This window comes from Lepisosteus platostomus, chromosome 15, assembly GCF_059453375.1.
Source record: "Lepisosteus platostomus isolate fLepPlt1 chromosome 15, fLepPlt1.hap1, whole genome shotgun sequence".
Taxonomy (NCBI): domain Eukaryota; kingdom Metazoa; phylum Chordata; class Actinopteri; order Semionotiformes; family Lepisosteidae; genus Lepisosteus; species Lepisosteus platostomus.
The window spans coordinates 1,035,031-1,051,733 of NC_142625.1; the positions used below are offsets into that span (position 1 = coordinate 1,035,031).

The following is a 16,703-nucleotide window of genomic DNA, read 5'->3' on the forward strand; positions in this document are numbered from 1 at the left end:
CGAAGGTTGAATTGCGGGAAGCTATGCACGGCATGAAAAGGGGGAGTGCCCCTGGGGTCGATGGTTTGCCCATCGAGTTTTACCTCACCTTTTGGGAACAGTTGGAAGCCCCGTTGCTGGAAGTCTTCGGGGAAATTCTTGCCGGAAGCGGTCTGGGTAGCACGATGAGAAGAGGCATCATCACTCTGATTTATAAAAAGGGTGACAGAAGGGACCTGGACAATTGGAGGCCTATTCAATTGCTTTGTTGCGATTACAAGATCTTAGCGAGAGTGTTAGGGTGCCGTTTGAAGAAGGTGATGGGAGCAATAGTGGGGGTGGACCAAACATGTGGGGTTGAGGGCCGAAAGGTCTTCTGGAATCTACAGTTAATTAGGGATGTGGTGGAGTGGGTGGAGGATAGGAGCCTTCCCCTGATGTTGGTAAACCTAGATCAAAGTAAGGCTTTCGACAGAGTGCAGCATGACTTTCTGTGGGAAGTGTTGAGGAGGTTTGGATGTGGTGCAAATTTCGTTAGTTGGTTACAGATTCTTTATAAAGATGTGGAGTCCTGTGTGAGCGTGAATGGCTTTTTGGGATCTAATTTTACGGTACAGCGTGGGGTAAGACAGGGCTGCCCCCTGTCTCCTCTACTATATGTGTTATACATTGAGCCGTTGCTGAGAAAAATACGGTATGACAGTAGGATCGAGGGGGTATTAGTGCCGGGGAGCGGTGGTTTGGTGGTTAAAGTGGCCGCCTACGCCGACGATATATCCTTGTTTTTAAGCTCAGAGTTGAGTCTGCAAAGAGTCCTTTCTATTTTTCAGGATTTTAAGGTGGGGACAGGAGGTTTCTTAAACGTTAGTAAATGCTCCATTAAGTATTTTGGGGCATGGAAGGGCCGGAAGGACGGGTTGGGTGGGATACCTGTTGTGAATGGTCCTGTTAAGGTATTGGGGATTCATTTCCATGTGACAAATTCGGCTACAATAAATTGGGAAGCGCGCCTCCGTAAGATGCACCAAAAGCTGGGCCTGTGGAGGCAAAGGCCTCTGTCCCTTGTAGGCAAAGTTTTAATACTTAAAGTAGACGTACTGCCCCTGTTGTTATACCTGGCAGAGGTTTTCCCACTGCCAGCACGTTTCCGGAAAGAGGTGGTGAGGGCTGTTTTTAATTTCATTTGGAACGGGAGATATGAATATGTCAAAAGAGTAGACATGTATAGGGCGATAGAAGAAGGGGGCAGGGGGGTTCCGGATATCCCCCTTAAGCTAGACTGTCTCTTTGTGGCCCGCCTGGGCATTGCTCTGCACACCCCCGTGTCCCACCCGGGTCAGTATTTCGTGTTGTTATGGATGTCCCAGACGTTGAGACATCTAGTGCTGTGGTCCAACACAACGCCAAAGGCAGAACAACTGCCGTGGCATTACAAGCACGCGGTGGACTGGATTAAGAAGCACCCGGAGACCAGAGAAGGGAAAATGGTTCTGGACCATAGACATATGTACAGAACTTTTAGGAAAGACGAGAGTCCCGCTGTACTGGGCGTTACAACTGAGATATGGGTGCGAGTCCAACCCAAGGGTTTAGATAATCGTCAGAAGGATTTAAACTGGTTGGGTGTCTGGAATAGGCTGCCAGTTCGGGAGACTTTGTGTAAGCACGGTCTGTCGCGGCAGCCTTTGTGCCCCAGACAGGGATGCGGGGAGGTTGAGTCGATTAAGCACGCCCTGTGGGAATGCAGGTTTGCAAGGGAGGTGTGGGGTCAGTGCGCCCCCTTGTGTTTTTTGACCACCCAGGGTTTTGTTCTCACGTTTGGTTTAATCATGAAGGGGTTGCCGCGAATAAAGAGGTGGAACGTTAATTTTTTGTTTTGGTTCACGATAAGTTTAATTAAGTATCACATTTGGTCGTCCAGGGAGGAGGCGGTTAAACATAACGTTTTTGTGACAAGTAGGGCGGTGGTTGAGAGAATCAGGGCGGATATACGCCGGCGTCTGAAATGGGATGTGGTTCGATGGGGCTTTTCGGCTGCGAAAGAGCGATGGAAAGGGTTATTTTCTGTGTTTTAGAGTGCCTATAACTGGAGGCTTGATGTTAAGGCTTTTCGGGCTATGTTTGCATAAGGGGTGGGATTAGGCTAATGAAGGTGACACTGGGCTGATGTAGTATGGTTTAATGCTAAGATAGGATTTTTGTTTATGTTTCTGCTCGGAATGTGAGATTTATGTTTTTTTGCATTTTTGTAATAAAAAAAAAAAAAAAAAAAAAATCTGTTCTTATCAGTTTAATATCTGATACGTCCCCCATCGGGGGACCACATATTAAACGGATTTTTGGAACAGGGAGCTGGATCAGGAGCTTGCTCCGTCCTCTCCACGCATCGGCCCGGTATTGCAGCGCCTCCGGGAGCGGTGCACCACCTTCTCTCAGCGGTGAAAAGACAGACGTAGGTAGCTAGCGAGCGAGCGAGCGAGCGAGCGAAGTGGACTGGAGCTCCTTCTTCTCGGGTCTCGTCCCTCGTCCCCCATCTGTGTGTCTCTGTGTTCTGTCTCTCTCTCTCGCCCTCTCGGTTCCCGTGCTCCCTCTGTGCGCTTTCCCGCGTCTCGACTCTCTGGGCAAGCAGGCCGGCCCCCTTTTCGGCTCCCGTGCGTTTTCCCTCCAAAAAACTTAGGTTTTTCAGCCTTTTCCCAGGGAGGCAGGCGTGGCTTGCTTGCTTGCTTGCTTGCTTGCTTGCTTGCTTGCTTGCTTGCTTGCTTGCTTGCGTGTGTGTCCGTCCCCGTCCCTGCAGGCGGGCCCCTTTCGACAGCTGGGCGTTTTCCCTCCCAAAAACTTAGTATATCCACCTTTTCTTTCTTTTTTTTCGGCAGGCAGGCGTGTGTGTGTGCGCGCGCGTCCCCGTCCCTCCCTCCCTCCCGAGAGAGAGCTGCCCCTTGCCTCTGCCCGCAGGTGCTGGCGCTCGGCTTTGGCTTGCAGCCGGTTGGGCGCAGCTGCTGCCGGTGGGAGGGGCCTAAGCTAAGGAGGCCGGGCGGCTGGCGCCCCCTGCGGCTGCGGTCGTTGTCGGGCCGTTGACAGAAGATCAAAGAGCAGGGCCCCCGCCCGGGACTGGCAGGAAGGCAGGCGGGCAGGCAAGAGAGAGGGGGAGCAGAGTCCCGCGGCAGGCCTCTGGCTGCAGGGAGGCCGGCAGCTGCGCGGGTCCCGGGCTCCAGAGGAGTCGGCCTGCGCCACTGTGCGCCAGCGGAACGCCCGCGCGTCGGTCCGCGCCTTTGTGGGCATCGCTTCTCGGCCTTTTGGCTGCGATCTTGGTACGTGGCTTGACCGCGGCCGAGGGAACTCCAGAAGACCGTGAAGAGAACGCCGGAGAGGAGACTGCCAGAGAGGACTGCGCCTTTGGATTGCCTGGATTTGGACCTTGGATTTCACTTGGATTACGATTGGATTGCGATTTGGATTGGACGTTTTTGGACCCCGGCTGCGGTGAGTAGGCTGCTTCGGCAGCCGAAAAAGCTGCGTTGCGATGGCTGCGGACCCTGGGGCAGCGAGAAAGGCGGAGGAGGGTCCCAACATCCGTAGAACCATCCGCTTCATTTGGACGGCGGATGGTGAGATGCCGGGAAGGGATGCCTTCGAGGAAGAGGTACTGTTCGGTATTCTGCAGCTAGACGTCGCGGAAATTAAATGTTTACAGGGGAATCGGGTGCTGCGGTTTATGGATCTCTCCTTTGTGACGGAGAAGGGACATCATCATGCTACGGAGCAGGTAATCGCGGCTCAACGGGATGGTAAGTTGAAGAATTATAAGTGTGTGGGGTTGCAGAGCGACAACGAGAGGATGGTGATTCTACACATGTTCGATCCCTTTATGCCGGATTGTGATGTCACCACCTTTCTCCGTCGCTATGTGGAAGTCCAGGAGCCGCCGAGGCTCATTATAGATCGGCGTAGGGTCTGGACAGGGAAGAGGCAATATCGCGTTGAGCTGCGGAAGGATCCCAGGTCCCCGGGAGGACTCGCCCACCCGCCTGCCACCTTCGCAATTGGAACAGGTAGGGGGTACTTGTACTACGGGAACCAGCCGGTCTTCTGTCGCAAGTGTCGGGAGTATGGACACCGGGAGGCGGATTGTAAGGTGACTGAGTGCAGGAAGTGCAACAAACGGGGTCATGAAACGCGATATTGCCCAATTAAAGAATGTTCGCTGTGTGGCGCCACTGGACATCTGTACCGGGACTGCCGTCGTAGGAACGCCGATTTTAACAAGGATTTCTATGAGGGTGTGGGCCTGGCAGCAGGGGAGAGCGGAGCAGAGGACGGTGAAGCAGGAGACGGTGGAGAGGACGGCCAGGCCAAAGCCAAAGGAGTCCCTGGAAAAGGGGTGGAGGAGAACGAGTGGCAGACGGTAGGGAGGCCGAGACGGAAGGGGAAAGGGAAGGCGCGACGGCAGGAGGGTGAGGAAGAGCCACAGGAAGGACCATCGCGGGACATTGAGCATGGTACAGGGACCTGGGCAGACGTCGTAAAGGAAGGACCTGTTTCGGCGGAAGCTGGGACATCTGCAGCACCGGAGCCGGCAGATGAGGAGGGGACAACATGTCGGGCGCCTGTGGCGACGGTTCGGTCGAGGAAACGGGCGCAGGCTGGTAAGGGACAGACAGAGTCGGAGGACAAGAAGAAGAAGAGGTCCGGGGGTCGCCGCCCGGAGGTGGTGGTGGACCAGGAGTTTGTGGAGGACCAGGAGGAGATGGAAGAGGAAGCTGAGCCGGAGCCAGTCCAGAGTGACCAGGAGCCAGAGAGCAGCGCAGGTACTCTCCCCCCGGGGCAGGGAGCCGGGAGAGTGGCTTGGGGCTCACTCCCGGCCCTACAAACGGCTGAGGATGAGGGGAGCCCGATGACGATCTGCCAGCCCAGTACGCCCGGCCTTGTCCTTGACACCGGCCTTGACCCCGACCCCGGGCCCGATTTAGACCCTGGGCCTGCTTATGATCCGAGTCTGAGACCCGACCCCGACCCCGACCCGAGCTTTTGCGTGGGGCCAGGCGTGAGCCCGGTCCCAGGGATCACCCTTATGGGTGATTCAGACAGCGAAAGCTTGGGAAGTACAACAGGGGTAGAGCACCTGTCTAGCTCTAGCCCTGACGGGGAAATGGAGAGTGACAGCAACCTAGAGCCGTAATGACCTTCACAGTAGCCACGGCTAATGTGAGGGGACTGCGGAACCAGGTAAAGAGGGTTGGGGTCTTCCGAGACCTGTCCCAAAGGCGGTTTGATATTTGTTTCGTGCAGGAGGCCCATCTTAAGGACCAAGAGGACGTGAAGCTCTTCCAGAAGGAGTGGACGCAGGGGCCCTCGTGGTGGAGCGTTGGGGGGGTAAACTCCTCCGGCGTGGGCATCGTGTGTGGTTCCCCAGGTTTCTCCGCTCAGGTGGTCAGCTCAGTGGTCCCCGGACGTCTGTTGGTGGTTGACGGGACCCGGAGAGGAGCTAAGACCAGACTGCTTGCAGTGTATGCCCCGGCAGACAGACGGCAGCAGGGTGCCTTCCTGAGAGATCTGGAGCCCCTGTTGTACACGAACAGGGAGCTGATCATTGGCGGAGACTTTAACATCGACCTGGGGGACGCACATGGCGAGGGCGTCCACTTACTTCAGTCTCTGATCACGAGTTTTGGTCTGAGGGATGGGTTTCACGACGTCGCACACCACACGTGGGATAACGGAAGGGGAACCTTTAGACGCCTGGATTACGTTTTCACCACAGCAAACTGGGCAACCCTAAGCAGGCAAGTGACACCCTCCTGGTTTTCAGATCATCATGTGCTAATGGTCTCCTTCGGTGTCGAGGACCCCCGCTTCCAGGCAGGCTATTGGAAGCTGAACAGGCAAGTTCTGCAGGAGGCGAGATATCGGAGGAAGATCATTACAGTGCTCAGTGACTACGAGGAGAGGAGGAAGGCCTTCAGATCGGCAGTGTTCTGGTGGGAGTCGTGCAAGCGTACCATCTCGGTCGTGACGAAGAGGTACTGTAAGATCCGCCGAAGCTTAGACGAACACCAGTGCACTAAACTTCAGGAAGAGCTGGAAGCACTATACGCACAACTGAACCAGGGGGGCGCCTTCAACGGTGAGCGGGTCACTCAGATCAGGAGCCTGCTTAGGGGTAAGTGGCTGCAGTGGGCCAGGGAGTTCCTTTTCAGATTGCGGGGAGTCTGGAGGGAAAGTGATGAAACGTGCTCAGCCCAGTTCTTCGGCGCCGTGAGGAGGCAGCAAGAGCGCAGCTTCTTTGAAGGCGTCCGGAGGGCAGACGGGTCTGTAGTCACTGACATACCCGGGATGTTGGAGTGCGCCACAGAGTATTATAATGCCTTGTTTGACGGAAAGGAGACCGACCCCAGCATCAGGAATGGGATCCTAGGTGGGGTGGAGAAGACGGTAGACGATCCCGCTGCTTTGTGCGGGGTAGTGTCAGGGGCAGAGATTAGATCTGCCTTGCTGGGTATGAGGAAGGGCACTGTCCCTGGCATCGACGGTCTGCCGACAGAATTCTACCTCGTCTTCTGGGACCATCTGGAAACGTTCCTGGTGCAGGTGTTCAACGAGGTGTTGGACCGTGATGGACTCGGGCCTACTATGAAGATCGGCATCATCTCCCTCATCCACAAGGGAGGAGACAAGATAGACCTGGGTAACTGGCGGCCGATTCAGCTCCTGTGCACGGATTATAAGCTCTTGGCCAGGGTGCTGGGCGGCCGCCTGAGAGCAGTGATGCCGGCCTTGGTGAAGGCTGACCAGACGTGTGGTGTGGCAGGCCGTAAGATCAGCTGGACCCTGCAGCTGATCCGTGACGTCATTGCTTGGGTGGAAGATAGAGGCCTGCCACTCTTGTTGGTGAGCCTGGACCAGACCAAGGCCTTTGACCGGGTTCATCACGGAATTCTGTGGGCACTCCTGAAGAGGAAGGGTCTGCCGGACCAGTTTGTTGGCTGGATTCAGACCCTTTACAACGGAGTGACATCCCGGGTATGTGTCAACGGAGCCCTAGGTGAGCGTATTCCAGTGCGGTGTGGTGTGCGACAGGGCTGCCCCCTTTCGCCTCTGTTATATGTCATCTTTATAGAGCTCCTCCTAGACCGGCTGAGGAGAGATCCGGAGGTGGACGGGATCCCAGTGCCAGGTGGAAGTGGGCAGGTAGCGAAGATCGCCGCGTATGCTGACGACGTCACGCTCTTCCTGAGCTCTGAGAGGGGCTTGGGGAGAGCTCTCAGCATCGTGGAGGATTTCTCCAAGGGCACCGGCGCTCGACTGAACAGGGCCAAAAGCCTAGTGAAGGTATTTGGGACCTGGCCGAGCGCTCCGAGGGACTTTGGTGGGTTGACGTTGACGGATGGACCGGTGAAGATCTTGGGGGTCAGTTTCCACACCGAGGACCCCGTGAGCCTCAACTGGGAGGCCAGGTTCCGGAAGACCAACCAGAAGCTAGGCCTATGGCAATCAAGATCACTAACCTGGATTGGGAAAGCGCTGGTGCTGAAGTCGGAGATCCTGCCTCTGCTACTCCACCTGGCGGTAGTGTACCCCCTACCTATCAGGCGGAGGAAAGAGCTGGTAAGGGCTATTTTCAGCTTCGTCTGGGGACACACATATGAGAGGATCAAGAGGTCTGACATGTGCAGGCCCCTGGCCGAAGGGGGACGAGCGATCCTTGATTTCCCGGCGAAGCTGGACTGTGCCTTTGTGGCGAGCCTATGTACGGTCCTGCACGAGAACCCACCCCATCTGTGCAGTCGGTTTGTGAGCCTTTGGCTCACGGCAAGCATGCGACACCTGACTGTCTGGTCCAACACGACCCCTAAAGCCGAGCGGTTGCCATTGCACTACCGCCACGCGGTACGGTGGCTGCGGGCACATCCGGAGGTGAAGGAGGGACTGTGCTCCCTGAACCACAGGTTGAGCTACAAGATCGTGATGACAGCAGAAAAACCAGCGATCCCGGGTGTGTCCAGTACCATCTGGCAACAGGTCCAGCCAAAAGGGCTGGACAATAAACTTAAAGACTTGAATTGGCTCGGCGTATGGGGTCGTATGACAGTCAGGGCAGTGATGCATGCGCACGGGCTATCGCATCAGAGCCTGTGCCCGCGACACGGCTGTGCGAGGGAGGAGACAGTGAGTCACGTTTTTTGGGAGTGTGGTTTCGCCCAGAGAGTCTGGAGCTCGTGCAGGACCCTATTCACCCAGGTAAGCCCCGATTCCCCTGTAACGAGAACAGCCATCATGAAGGGACTACCGGGAGTGCGAGCATGGAACCGGAAATTTCTCCTATGGCTTCTCATCAGTCTAGCCAAGGCCTTTTTGTGGGATGCGCGAACAGATCTGATAAAGCATGGAGTGGAAAAGTCAGCTTCGGGGATTCTGAGGAGAATAGAAGAGGAAATAGCGAGGAGAGTGAGATGGGACATTTTGAAATGGGGATTTGACGCAGCAAAAGAGCGTTGGAAGGAACTGTGCACGGGACATTAGAGGAATGTTTGTGTAAGGTGGTAGTGACTGGGTAGTTGTGGGTGTGGTGTGACTGTTTTTTAACTCAAAAAAAAAAAAAAAAAAAAAAAAATCTGTTCTTATCAGTTTAATATCTGATACGTCCCCCATCGGGGGACCACATATTAAACGGATTTTTGGAACAGGGAGCTGGATCAGGAGCTTGCTCCGTCCTCTCCACGCATCGGCCCGGTATTGCAGCGCCTCCGGGAGCGGTGCACCACCTTCTCTCAGCGGTGAAAAGACAGACGTAGGTAGCTAGCGAGCGAGCGAGCGAGCGAGCGAAGTGGACTGGAGCTCCTTCTTCTCGGGTCTCGTCCCTCGTCCCCCATCTGTGTGTCTCTGTGTTCTGTCTCTCTCTCTCGCCCTCTCGGTTCCCGTGCTCCCTCTGTGCGCTTTCCCGCGTCTCGACTCTCTGGGCAAGCAGGCCGGCCCCCTTTTCGGCTCCCGTGCGTTTTCCCTCCAAAAAACTTAGGTTTTTCAGCCTTTTCCCAGGGAGGCAGGCGTGGCTTGCTTGCTTGCTTGCTTGCTTGCTTGCTTGCTTGCTTGCTTGCTTGCTTGCTTGCGTGTGTGTCCGTCCCCGTCCCTGCAGGCGGGCCCCTTTCGACAGCTGGGCGTTTTCCCTCCCAAAAACTTAGTATATCCACCTTTTCTTTCTTTTTTTTCGGCAGGCAGGCGTGTGTGTGTGCGCGCGCGTCCCCGTCCCTCCCTCCCTCCCGAGAGAGAGCTGCCCCTTGCCTCTGCCCGCAGGTGCTGGCGCTCGGCTTTGGCTTGCAGCCGGTTGGGCGCAGCTGCTGCCGGTGGGAGGGGCCTAAGCTAAGGAGGCCGGGCGGCTGGCGCCCCCTGCGGCTGCGGTCGTTGTCGGGCCGTTGACAGAAGATCAAAGAGCAGGGCCCCCGCCCGGGACTGGCAGGAAGGCAGGCGGGCAGGCAAGAGAGAGGGGGAGCAGAGTCCCGCGGCAGGCCTCTGGCTGCAGGGAGGCCGGCAGCTGCGCGGGTCCCGGGCTCCAGAGGAGTCGGCCTGCGCCACTGTGCGCCAGCGGAACGCCCGCGCGTCGGTCCGCGCCTTTGTGGGCATCGCTTCTCGGCCTTTTGGCTTAGATCTGATAGCACGTGGCATGTCCGCGGCTAGAGGACTAAGTCAGGGGAAGAGAAGACGACGGCGGGGAAGAAGACGACGGCGGTGACGGCGGTGACGGCGAGGAAGGAGAAGGAGAGCCAGCCGGGAGACGGAGGGGAACCTTACCGGAGGAGGAAGGAGGCCGAGGGTCCACAAGCTACCACGGGTAGTCGCTCTGGGTTGAGCCCAGAGGGCGAAGTGGGGCTTCCGGATGGCGGCGGCAGCGGCGACGGCGGCGGCGGGTGAGTGGACCCGTGGCTCGGCGGCTGGGCACCCTCTGTCCCGAGAGGGGCAGATGCGGCGCACAGTGCGATTCGTGGTGAAGACTGCGGAAGAAAAGGAGGATTGGAAGAACAGGGACAAGTTCGAACAGGATGTATTGTTTCGTGCTCTGGGAGTTCAGGTGAAGGACATTACCAGTTTGCAGGACTTTGTGAATAAAGGAATTTTTGATTTAACCATGGAGTCGGATAAACTGTGTGAGGCCGTGTGGCGTAAGGCCCAATTCGGCAAAGACTATGTTCCACTGAAGAGTTTTCTGATAGAACCGCTCTTTGCAAGGGAACTGCGGACTCTCACTGTACATGTGTTTAATACACTGCTACCAGAGAGAGACGTTGCGATGTTCTTATCAAGATTCGTAGACATTCAGGGGGCAGGAGTTAAAGAGATAGATCGGGTGGGAGTCTGGACCGGGAGGAGGAGGTATATGGTCAGGCTCAGGCCGAAGCCATCGGGGGACGAGGGAGTCTTACACCCTCCCGCTTTCTTTAGAATTGGTTCAAACAGGGGTTACCTGTTCTACCCTGGCCAGCCACTGACCTGTAAAAAGTGTTTGCAGTTGGGACATATTGCAGCGAACTGTCCGGGGGGACTCTGCAGGAGGTGTGGTATGGCAGGGCACGAGGCTAAAAACTGTGCACAAGTAATGACCTGCGATTTGTGTGGGTCTGCTGGACATATGTATCGTTTTTGTCCAAGGAAACGGAAAAGTTTTGCGGACATTGTGAAGGTTCCCGCTGAGGACCCGAAGCTGGACTTACCGGGGCCATCGGGCGGACCTGTAATTTTTCGGGGGTCTAAGGGGAAACCTGAGGAGGGAGGCAAGGGAGGTCGGGGGCAAAATGTTGAGAAGGCGGGTGGAGAGGTTTCGGAGCCTGTAAAATCCAGATCTTGGGCAGATATGGTCCCTGAGGAGAGGCCAGAGTCTCCTAGCTGGTCTCCAGTCTTGAGCAGGTCTGCTAAAAGGAAGGGAGAGAGAAGGTCAAAGGGTCCTGATTTGCGCCGGGCCCGAATTAGCACTCAAAATCGGTTTCAGGCACTGCCTATAGAGACTCCAGGCAGTGACTCTGATGGCGTAGAGGAGAAGGGTAGTGAGGAGATGGTTTTAAGATCAGACAAAACCACTGAATTAGCAGTAGGAAGAGAGGGTGGTGAGGGGGGGGCGGTTAGGAGACCATGTAAGAAGGCCTCAGGAAGAGTTAGAGTGCAAAAGAAGGGCCCAGAGGAGAGCCTAGAGGCGGAAAGGGGTGAAAGTCCTATTGCTGCTGTGGCCACCCCTGCAGAAATGGAGGAGGTGGTGGTCAGCGAAGAACCCATCCCGCCTGGGCAAGGTGACCCAATCGTAAGTAGCGAGGGGAGCGAAGCTGAACTAGGAGGCAAGGCGGAGATAGAGAAATCCGGTCACTCACAGGAATCCGAGGATCCAGAGTGTGAGATGTCTTCCTCGGGAGAGGAGAGCTCGCAGCACTCAGGGGAGGAGGAGAGTGAATCGACATCTGCGGAGTCAGGGAATTCAGTGGTTAGCCGGGCAGGTGAGGTGGAAGTACAAGCTCTCCACGACCCGCCATGAATTGCTTAATTTGTACGGTCAACGTCAGGGGATTGAGGAACCCTGTGAAGCGGGCGGGCGTCTTCGATGATCTCGGAAGGCGCCGGTTCGGCTTTTGTTTTCTCCAGGAGGTCCATTTAGGATCGCAGGGGGACATGAGAGCTTTTAAGAAAGAGTGGCAAATAGGACAGTCTTGGTGGAGTATCGGGGGCGTGCACTCTTCAGGGGTGGGGATTTTGTGTGGTTTGTCGAATTTTGTGTGTAATGATGTCCTTTCGGTTGTTCCGGGGCGGTTATTGGTTGTTGATGGGGTGTGGGATGGCTTAAAGGTACGCCTGATTGCGGTATATGGGCCGGCGGAAAGACGCCTACAGGCGGATTTTGTTAAGTCAATCGAGCCACTCCTTTACACAAATAGAACGGTGATTATGGGCGGAGATTTTAATATAGATATCGGCGACACAAACAGAGCAGGGGCACGTGTCTTGAGGGAGCTGGTAGCAAACTTTAAGTTGCAGGATGGCTTTGGCATTCCTGGCCCGACCTCTAAAAACTACACCTGGAGCAACGGCAGGGACAGTTTTAGAAGACTGGATTATATCTTCACCACCATGCGAGGGTCATCACGGGCTGGACAGGTAACTCCAGTGTGGTTTTCTGATCACATGCTGCTGTCTGTCTACATGACCTCTGACAACTCCGGGCCTAGATCAGGCTTCTGGAGATTAAACATCAAGGTATTGTCGGAGGTCGAGTATCGAAGTCAGATAACGACGGTATTGGAGACTTTCGAGAACAGTAGATGGAAATTTACATCTGCAGTAAACTGGTGGGAGGCGTGTAAGAGGGCAGTGCGTAGGGCATCTATTAGATTTTGCCGTGTCAGGAAAAAGCAGGAAAAGAAAGAAATAGACCAGCTGCAATGTGAACTGCAGAATCTGTATGAAGCATTTAATCAAGGTAAGGCATTTGATGCACAGAAGGCAGCAGAGCTTAGACATAAAATGAAAGAATGGTGGACAACAAGAGCTAGGGATTTTCTTTTTAGGATTAAGGGTAACCTAATAGAAAATAACGAGAAGTGCTCGGCTCTTTTCTTTAGTTCGGTGCGAGCTAGGCAAGCAAGGACATTGATCGAAGGTTTAAAACAGAAAGATGGGACTGTTACTTTTGACCCATCGGGTATGGTGAGTTGTGCGTCGAATTTTTATCAAGAGCTGTTTGTGGAAAAATCGGTGAACACTGGCGTGTGGGAAGAACTACTGTCAGGGATAGGTAAGAAGATCGTGAGCACCGATGATTTAGATGGCGACGTGTCAGGTGAGGAGCTAAAGGAAGCAATGTCGGGGTTGCGGAAGGGCACAGCTCCGGGTATAGATGGTATGCCTATTGATTTTTATTCAGTGTTTTGGGCTACCTTGCAGCCTATGCTTCTGGAGGTTTTTAAGGAGATCCTGATGGCAGGAGAACTTGCAGGGACTATGAAAAAGGGAATCTTAACTCTGGTTTACAAAAAAGGCCCTAAGGAAGATTTGGAAAACTGGAGGCCGATCCAACTGCTCTGCACTGATTATAAGATCTTGGCTAGGGTGCTAAGCAGGCGGCTGAGGAAGGTGATGCCCAATTTAGTCTGTAGAGAACAGACGTGTAGCGTCGAAGGTAGGAAGCTGTTTTGGAATCTTCAGCTTGTACGAGATGCCATCGAATGGGTAGAGGAGAGGGGCCTCGAGCTTATGCTAGTTAATTTGGACCAAAGTAAAGCTTTCGACAGGGTCCATCACCCCTTCCTGTGGGAGGTTCTTAAAAGATTAGGAATCAGCGAGAGTTTTATTCGATGGGTTAAGATACTATACAACAAGGTTGTCAGCAAGGTCAGTGTTAATGGAAGGTTGGGGACAGGTTTTGTGGTGAGTTGTGGTGTGAGGCAGGGGTGCCCCCTGTCCCCTTTACTTTATGTATTATACTTGGAGCCCTTCCTGCAACAGATCCGAAGCGACCCCTGGGTGGAAGGTGTGGTAGTTCCCGGTAGTGGTGGGCTACAGGCAAAAATTGCGGCTTATGCAGATGACGTAACGCTGCTTCTTACCTCAGACAGGAGTCTTCTCCAAGTTCTGCAGATTGTGGATAAGATGACGGCAGCCACAGGAGCACTGCTCAACAAAAGTAAGTGCGCGGTTAAATATTTTGGTAAATGGAAAGACAGACAAGATGTGGTCGGAGGCCTCACGCTGGAATCAGGTCCCATTAAGATCTTGGGCATCAGTTTCCTGTCCAGTGGCTCTGCCATAGCTAACTGGGAAAACAAGCTTTCTAAAGTAAAGCAAAAACGGGGGTTGTGGCAGAGCAGACCCTTGACGTACGTAGGGAAAGTGCTGGTGGTGAAAGTGGATGTACTGCCGTTGCTCCTTCACCTGGCCTGGGTGTTCCCGCTACCTCCCAGGTTTCGCAAAGACCTGGTGAGGGCTATCTTCCGTTTCATCTGGGGCGGAGGGTATGAATACATCAAGCGGGTGGACATGTGCAGGCCGGTGGAAGAGGGAGGCAGAGCGGTGCCTGACTTGCCGGTAAAATTGGACGCCTTGTTTGTCGCCGGTTTGTGCAAGATTTTACATGAAAGTCCGGACCACCTGTGTGTTTATTTCACTCGTTTGTGGTTTTCGTCTGCTGTGAAGCACTTGGTGGTCTGGACTAACACGACACCGAAAGCAGAGAAATTACCATGGCACTACAAACATGCAGTGCAGTGGTTGAAGAAGTACCCAGGTGCTAAAGAAGGGGTTGTGTCTGTAAATCACAAAGCACTGTACCAACTCGCAACAACTAGAGAGGATTCAGCAGTGGTGGGTATTACAGAGGAAGTGTGGAGGCAGAATCAGCCAGTAGGATTAGAAAATAAACTGAAAGATCTGAATTGGTTCATCCTGTGGAAGAGGCTCCCGGTCAGGGAGACGCTACACCGCCACAGCCTCTCTAGACAGGACAAATGTCCACGTTCTGATTGTAGTGAGACAGAAACAATTCAACATGTGTTGTGGGATTGTGATTTTGCACGACGGGTCTGGGATCTGTGTGGGGGGGTTCTGAGAAAGGTTAAACCGGATTTTAATGTAACAAGTCATGTGATACTGCGGGGGATTTCGAAACCGCGCCGATGGGGACAAAGTTTTTTGTTATGTCTGTTAATCAGTCTGGTCAAATATCATCTTTGGGCTTCACGCAAGGACCTTACAGAGCACGGAGTGAGTGGAGCGCCATCTGCTGTGGTATACAAAGCAAAGCACGATATAATCTGTCGGGTGAAATGGGATATTTTGCGGTGGGGATTCGCTGCGGCGAAAGAGAGGTGGAAGGGGTTATTTTCATTAGTATGACATGGTTTCGGGGTTGTTGCTGATTGTTGTTTGTGGTTTTTGTATCTTTATAATAAAAAAAAAAAAAAAAAAAAAAAATCTGTTCTTATCAGTTTAATATCTGATACGTCCCCCATCGGGGGACCACATATTAAACGGATTTTTGGAACAGGGAGCTGGATCAGGAGCTTGCTCCGTCCTCTCCACGCATCGGCCCGGTATTGCAGCGCCTCCGGGAGCGGTGCACCACCTTCTCTCAGCGGTGAAAAGACAGACGTAGGTAGCTAGCGAGCGAGCGAGCGAGCGAGCGAAGTGGACTGGAGCTCCTTCTTCTCGGGTCTCGTCCCTCGTCCCCCATCTGTGTGTCTCTGTGTTCTGTCTCTCTCTCTCGCCCTCTCGGTTCCCGTGCTCCCTCTGTGCGCTTTCCCGCGTCTCGACTCTCTGGGCAAGCAGGCCGGCCCCCTTTTCGGCTCCCGTGCGTTTTCCCTCCAAAAAACTTAGGTTTTTCAGCCTTTTCCCAGGGAGGCAGGCGTGGCTTGCTTGCTTGCTTGCTTGCTTGCTTGCTTGCTTGCTTGCTTGCTTGCTTGCTTGCGTGTGTGTCCGTCCCCGTCCCTGCAGGCGGGCCCCTTTCGACAGCTGGGCGTTTTCCCTCCCAAAAACTTAGTATATCCACCTTTTCTTTCTTTTTTTTCGGCAGGCAGGCGTGTGTGTGTGCGCGCGCGTCCCCGTCCCTCCCTCCCTCCCGAGAGAGAGCTGCCCCTTGCCTCTGCCCGCAGGTGCTGGCGCTCGGCTTTGGCTTGCAGCCGGTTGGGCGCAGCTGCTGCCGGTGGGAGGGGCCTAAGCTAAGGAGGCCGGGCGGCTGGCGCCCCCTGCGGCTGCGGTCGTTGTCGGGCCGTTGACAGAAGATCAAAGAGCAGGGCCCCCGCCCGGGACTGGCAGGAAGGCAGGCGGGCAGGCAAGAGAGAGGGGGAGCAGAGTCCCGCGGCAGGCCTCTGGCTGCAGGGAGGCCGGCAGCTGCGCGGGTCCCGGGCTCCAGAGGAGTCGGCCTGCGCCACTGTGCGCCAGCGGAACGCCCGCGCGTCGGTCCGCGCCTTTGTGGGCATCGCTTCTCGGCCTTTTGGCTCAGATCTGAAAAGTACGTGGCCTGACCGCGGCTTGACGACTGGGCTGGGGGACGAGAAGGGCGGCGGAGGAGCGGCTGGAGAGCGGAGCGGAGCGGTGCGGCCAAACTTACCTGGAGGACTGAAGTGCGGACAGACAGGAGGAGATCCCGGATCCTTTTTTGTTGGCAGAGAGAGAGAGCCGAGGAAGGAGCGGAGGAGCGTCGGGCCCTGGTCATCCTTGCGATGGCCTGGGCTATGGATCCTGCTGAAAAGCAGGGGAATGGGCCGAGTGTGAAGTGGACGATTCGGTTTGAGTGGAACCTGGAGAGAGAGATGCCGGGAAGAGAGGAATTTGTGGAGAAGGTTGTGATGAAGACCCTACAGGTAGGAACTTATGATGCTAAGTGTATACAGCAGAACCGACCAGGAAGATATTTCGACATGTCTTTGCGGGATGAAGCAACATACAAGAAGGTATCGGAGTTGTGTGTGGAAAAGGCGGAGAGGCAATGGCTGAGAGATTTTAAGTGTTTGGGATTGGCTACAGATGACACCAGGTCAATTATTGTGCACATGTATGATCCGTTTGTGGAGGAGGATGATGTCACGGCTTTTTTAGAAGCACATACCGAATCTGCGGGGAAACCAAAGAAAATTAACGGCAGGTTTGGTTATTGGACCGGGAGGTGGCAGTATAATGTTACGCTGAGGGCCAATCCGAATTATATAGGAGGGTTTTCACACCCCCCAGCCCTGTTTTCGTTGGGTTCGAGTCGTGGGTACCTT

At 54.7% G+C, this 16,703-nt stretch overlaps 3 non-coding genes across 3 annotated transcripts; all 3 read left to right on the plus strand.

Moving 5' to 3' along the window:
* The first annotated feature begins 2,209 nt into the window (after positions 1-2,209).
* Positions 2,210-2,407, plus strand: LOC148647505 (U2 spliceosomal RNA). Its single transcript, XR_015926973.1, has one exon. It is a non-coding gene; the product is annotated as a U2 spliceosomal RNA (small nuclear RNA).
* Positions 2,408-8,547: 6,140 nt separating this feature from the next.
* LOC148647506 (U2 spliceosomal RNA) lies at positions 8,548-8,740 on the plus strand. Its single transcript, XR_015927011.1, has one exon. It is a non-coding gene; the product is annotated as a U2 spliceosomal RNA (small nuclear RNA).
* A 6,136-nt stretch (positions 8,741-14,876) lies between these two features.
* LOC148647507 (U2 spliceosomal RNA) lies at positions 14,877-15,066 on the plus strand. The gene has a single exon (XR_015927079.1). It is a non-coding gene; the product is annotated as a U2 spliceosomal RNA (small nuclear RNA).
* The last annotated feature ends 1,637 nt before the right edge of the window (positions 15,067-16,703 follow it).